The sequence below is a fragment of the Lactuca serriola genome, chromosome 7 (genome assembly GCF_051521515.1).
Source record: "Lactuca serriola cultivar US96UC23 chromosome 7, Lser_US96UC23_V15, whole genome shotgun sequence".
In the NCBI taxonomy this organism is placed as follows: Eukaryota; Viridiplantae; Streptophyta; class Magnoliopsida; order Asterales; family Asteraceae; genus Lactuca; species Lactuca serriola.
Window position 1 is genome coordinate 147,983,781 of NC_136414.1, and position 6,772 is coordinate 147,990,552.

The 6,772-nt window shown below is 31.7% G+C and overlaps 1 pseudogene; it reads right to left on the minus strand.

Moving 5' to 3' along the window:
• Positions 1 to 2,874: 2,874 nt before the first annotated feature.
• On the minus strand, positions 2,875 to 4,921 carry LOC145064438 (protein FAR1-RELATED SEQUENCE 5-like; annotated as a pseudogene).
• Between the last annotated feature and the right edge of the window lie 1,851 nt (positions 4,922 to 6,772).

The window sequence follows — 6,772 nt, forward strand, 5'->3', positions numbered from 1 at the left end:
AAACACACATAGTCATGCATATACACATAGATCTACACAAATCAACTTGTATTCTCCCCCAAAAACAAGTAAAAACCAAAAACAAAGGGGTATGAACTCACCTTGGGGTTTGGTTCGATTTTGATGGAGAGATATGAGAAAATGATGTTGTTTTCGGCCTAGCTTACTTCTTTGAAAAGATCTTGAAGATGTGGATGGTTCTAGGAGTGTAACACAAGATTTGTGATGTTTTGAAGAAGTTCTAACATAAGATGGATTTATCCAAATTAAAAGTGGAGTATCTTACCTAGTATGTGAGTTGGAGGGACCTTCTTGAGCACACACACCCACTTACGGGTTTATGGAAGAAAATGGGGGAGTTTCTTGAAGGTTTGGAAATGGAGTGGAGTTTGAATGTTATTTGATGAGAGATAATGGCCTTAGGCCGTGAATATGAAGAGAGAAATAGAGGAGAGAGGATGAGATGTGATGGTTGCATTGAAACATGAGAGTTGTATGGAGATTTGTTGGATAATGGCATGGAAATACACTTTGTAAACATGAGGTGGCACTCTTACTTATCCTTGGCCAATTTGTTTTTTTATCTAATAAACATCTTGGGTCAAGAATTTGGGCTGGGAGAAAATAGTTGAAGTGATTTGGGCTCAATCTTGGCTTTGCTCGAATTCATGAAGTTTAAGAATATTTTCGGCCCATTGGGCCTCTTGTTAAGGTTTTCGGCCCAATTAAAGAGTTTACGGCCCATTAGGGCAAATGAAATATTTTATGTCCCAACAAGGCCTATTAGAGATAAGATGCATTATTTTAGGCCCACATGGCCCAAAATGCTAAAGTTTTATGAATATGGTTTATTTAGAGCCCAATTAGGGTTCCTAGGCCCAAAGTGATCAAGTTGAAAGTTTATTGGTCTATTAGGATCAATATGAGAATTCTAGTTCATATTAAACTTGAATCGGAATTTTTAGAGTTTCCAACTCTTTGTTGAGATGTATTTGAATGAGCATAGAGTATGATATTTGAGTGGAATTCCCTAGCAAAAATGCTAGTTGTGACAATGAACGAAGATATAAGATACAAGGAGTTTAAAATTATGGTTTCCTCATCAATTGAATATCTTACAACTGATTATGAGCTAAAAAAAATGTGGATTTGGTAATTAAAATATTAAATGTTTACTATTACATTTATTTGTTTTGTTATTAATTGTTATATTTTAATTAAAATGTTGTAGGTTTTCTTCCCCATTGTTGATGGGAATTACTACCTAATATGTTTTAACCTTAAAAGTTTTTCAATTTTGATAGTTTATCAAAGGAGATTGGTGGGAACAGTTGAGTCCGTCTATGGGAACATACCTCATGTGCTGGTAAGTATGAATATTAAATTATTAATCTAAATATATGTTTATGTGATTATGTAAATGGTTAATACAATTTGTGTTACATAATTCATGAATTCCATTACCGTTTTGTTTCAGCAAAAAAATTTCTGTCGTTTTCTAAATGACATTTGTAAGAAGAAGGTGAAGACTCTGATGACAAGGAATGTGGTGGTGTTGAAAATGAAGTGTCACGCATACAACCATTCAGATGATAGTGGAATCTACCTTATACGACATATGGAGAGTTTTATGGGGGATCAAACATCAAAGTGGGATTGTGGGCTAGCTGTGGATTTCAAAACACAAGATATGTATTTACAAAAGTTAAGGTACAAGTATTTGGTGAGGTTGCTTTTGTCTGATCATAATATTTTGAAGTGTGAATTTGAAAAGGAGTATGAAAAGTTTGTTAAGATGGATAAGACGACAAGGAAGAAAATAGTTCAATGGAATCCAAAAGTTGTCTTTGATGAAGCAATTGGTTAAAAGTTGATGGGTATGGTAGTCTTTTGGTTAAGTTTATTGATTGGTATGTATGACAAAAGGCTTTTTTTTGGAAGATGGTAGCATTTGGTCTTGGGGTAATGTAGTATGGAATTTTTTTTGTTATTTGTGTATGAAGTTATTAGGTTGTTTGTGGTTTGAACCTATTTAAGATATTAGTATTTATGAATGGATAAGTTTGTTGACTATTTGTTGACTGTTTTTTCATTGTGTGTGAAATAGTTAACTTGAATGTTAAAGGTCAAGTAATATTCAACTACTAAATTTTATAGACATATTACTTTAATGGTGTTGTCATGGAATGTAGTTTGAATGTTGTATGAGTCTCCTCGAATTCAATGTAGAATATATTATTGTGTAGATAATTCTTTAGTAGAACAACCCAATCATTAACAATATATGTATGTATTTATTGAAAGTTATTTGACAATTTATAGTTAGGGTAAAAGAAGATATTTATTTATAAAAATTAAAGGCAGAAAATATGTATTAGTATTTGGTTGAATGGTATGATATGAGCTATCTTTGGATTTGATAACACAATATAGGTATATACATAAGGTACGGTACAAGATATGTACCTCAGTTGTTGAAAACTTTTTTGAGAAGGTATGTAGTATGCTATGTGAATGTCAATGTGATATTGGGGTTTTGGAGGGGCGTTGAAAAAGTTTTCATCTGTTGTATTCAAGTCAGAATACCCATCATATATTGAGCGTACCAGAATAGTATGAATGCTAGTATCATTCATTGATGAATAAATGTATACAACTTTATGTACTATAAAATGAGATAACGATAACATCTATTGAATCGAAAATAATAAAAACACTGATTCAATTTTTTTTTTAGCATTCAAACATGTCTTTACGATCAAAAGGACAAATCTAAAACACCCAAAGGTAAACAAAAGAATTTAAGTATAAAACATGCATGCACAATTTAAAAAATAAAAACAAAATGGAAGCTCAATCAAATTCTAATTATAATTAATTCTTCTTTCTGGGACGTTCTTTAAAAATGTTGTTCTTTTCGTCTTCTTTCCTAACAGGACAACTACGCCAATCATGATCGTTGCCCTTGCGACAATAACTGCCTTTGGAACCCTTTGATTTTTCTGTTGCAACCTCTCTCGAACTTTTCATTCTTTTTTAGTACCACTTCCTTTGTTGTGGATTTCACTTGGATTTTGAATATCCACATTAGTGGGAATGGTAACACCAAGTTTTTTTATTGAAATCTTTATTATTGTTTCCTTTATCACGAGTTGTGCAATTGGAAAGGAACTTTAATTCCAGCTGCTTTATTTCCTGCAAGTATTCGTTTAATTTGGTGTGATTGTTATTGAGAGAAGATACACAGCTTTCAACTGAAGAAAATATATCAAGTACAACTCTTTGGGTATTCTCGTCAAAATCAGCATAACGAAAACACCTTTTCAATAGTTATATGGGGATGATGTCCTTCTGCCCGCGTCTGAGTAAATATTTAGAAGGAATCTCTTTGATGTTATATGACTTCATTACAGTAAAAATGTGGCGACACAAAAAACCAAACTGCTCAAACTTCATACAAAGACATTTAAATGTTTGTTCAAACTTATTGTGTGTAACCTGGATTGGAAAAATTGAGCAAAATTTAGAATATATATATATATATATATATATATATATATATATATATAAATTAATAGATTAAAAGTACAAGTTTCAAGAGCGATTACCTTGTAAGTAGACTCACGTATAAGTATATCTCATTGACCATCATTTTCAACTTCTGGATCAATATGAGAACCATTTGACTTAGAAGGAATATAATTAATAAGTTCGTTGACAAGACACTCATCAACATCATCAAATGTGTTGATACAAATTTGTGAACATGAAACCATAGACAAGTACATTTCATTCTGAACTTGACAAAAAACAGTGTGAGTGTAAAACAAAGATGCATTCCTCTCGATCTCGAATGGTGTCCTCATTGTTGGATGTTTGTCGTTAGTTTTGAAGTCAAATGATGATTGAGCGAATCTTTGCTTCTCCATAGCAGCTTCAAAATAAATCATAAATGGACAAGAGTAGAACCATAATGAGTGTTTTGGTGAAATGCATAATTCTCACTTTCAGAACGAGATGTGGTTCTCATTAATCCTGATAAAGGTACATGCTTGAAGAATGCAGGTATCCAGAAATGTCTCAATCCATGCATATCATCCAACCATTTATTATATGTGAGCTTATATTCATTCAATAAGGACTTCCACCCTACCTTAAATTCATCAACTTCAAGCCTCGAATTCCATATCAAAAAGTTGAATTTTTTACGAAATTCTAGATTGTTGACAATGTTCAAAGAAACCTAGGAATTTGTAATTGTAATCAATTATATAATTTGTAAATTCTTGTTTGAATACACTAAAAAAATGATTGTTTAATTGGAGAATTTATTATATATATATATATATATATATATATATATATATATATATATATATATATATATATATATATATAAGTAAATGTTGACAAGAATAAATACCTTCAATGGCAATTTAGATGTGATATGCCACATGCAAAGCCTATGAATCGATTGTGGGAAACATATTCGATGGCTTTCTTCATTGCAGGGTCTTGGTCGGATAAAACCAACAATGGTTGTTTGCCAAAAGCATTAAGAAAAGATTTCAATAACCATATATAGGAATAAGTGTCTTCTCTGCTCAACAAGCGACCACCAAAAGTGACACGCCTCTTGTGATTATCAATTCCAGTAAAAGGGACAAACAATATATGGTAGCTGTAAAAGTATTTGAATTAATATATGTATTATTAATAAATAAAAAAAATATTAAACTACAATCATTTACAACCTTTTAGTTCGAAAAGTAGCATCAAAAGAAAGTACATCACCAAACTCTTTATAACTGGTCTTGGATATTTCATCTGCCCAGAAAAGAGCATTCAAATGCTTATTCTCAACTCGATACTCAAAAGAAAAATTCTTAACATTCTCTTTTATGTTATTCAACTTGTCCATTAGCATCTAAGCATCACTACCACCTATAAAGCAATCGAGATCCCTCATGTAATTTTTGAAGTCATCAATTAGACCGCCAACAAAATTGTATCCACCAAGGATACTTGTATACAACTTGTGAGCTATGGTTGCACCAATATTTTGATTAGATATTGTAAGAATGAAAGATTTTTGAGTGTCATCTAAACTGCCTATGATGACGTGAAAACAACATATTGTCTCTTAATATAAGTGGATTATTGTGTTTTTCTTCAAATTCATATAACCACCATTTAGTAGTTCCAGGAAAAACTTTAAATCATATACACGCCTTGCATCTGGTCCTACTAGTGTCGGCCCTTCTTTTAATTTGGGAAACCTTCCCTGTTACATAGAAGATATTTCATGTACACAATTCCACAAATCTTTTTGTTTGTTGACTTTCTAACATCAAAACCTGCTGCACATGCATATTTTCTGTACATGTATTCAATTGCATCATCAGATGGGTATTTATGGTCTAATATTGACTTAAGATCATCAGGGACAATAGGAATCCAATAAGATTTACCAGCTATTACCAATTGTTGATCAAGACAATCATCTTTTCTCTCTTTACATGATTCAATGTCTGTAACATCTAATAAGGGACAAATTAATAACATAATACAAATCACAAATCAACAAATCAAATAAACTGAAATATAAATTTTCAATAAAGTATAGGATTCTGAAATGTAAATTTTTGTATAGTATTACAACAATATGCAAAATTGTGTAATGTAATAGGCACATTTTTTTATGAAATGAAATATACAAAATAACATACTAGAAAGTTGAATTGTTTCATGAATATTTTTAGGAAATGTAAACTCCCGTTCTTTGTGGTGAACCATCATGCCGACTTTTTCCAATGTGGGATTATCATCATCAGTCGGAAAAAAAATCATCCTCACTTGACAAGAATTCATCATCGATTGATGCAATTTCAACTTCATTGATCTCGTAGTCTTCATTGATATCGTTTATATCATCAAACTCGTTGGCGAATGACAAATCCATTAATGGATTCTTATGGAAAACTTTGAGTAAAACTTAAATTGAATATCCGATTCAATATGGATTGTTAATATTGATATTAGAAACTTGGATTTTTTCAATATGATGACTGATAGACACGATTGATACACACGGTTGATGATTGACGAATTCATAAACGTTTGTTAGAAATCAGATAAAAGGTACCTTAATTATAGAAGGTTACCTTGAAATAGTCATTAAATCTGATTAAACAATCCAAAGTTGCCATTATTAGTGTAAAATAATATAATTTTTTAATTTAATTAATTATATATATATATATATATTGATTGGCTGAGATTTGTCCTCATGTTCTCACATTAAAAATAGTTTTCGCATGAACTTATATATATATATATATATATATATATATATATATATATATATATATATATATATATATCAATTTATACAACAAGCTGACAAAATCCCTCAACAATCGATACCCAACTTGAGCGACCAAAACGCCTCTTGGCCTATTCCTCAACGTTTCCGAAAGGAACCACTGGCTACATTTAGTTCCTTGGCCAATATCTTCTTGTCGCAAGACGGATCTTGCATTACTGAACACATACATCTGATGGCAACTTGCTTTGCAACCCTGTATTGACCAAATCCAAAACCAAAGTCTTGCATACCCGAACCATAGATCCCTAAGAACTCAGTACAACCCTTATGCAGATATCTCCTGACCCTCGCAGCTAAAGAGAGAGCTGACCCATGAGAAGCTCTCTCACCAGTAATAACCAGTTCTCCCCCGCTTGAGATTAGAACTCTCACCAACTTCCGCTC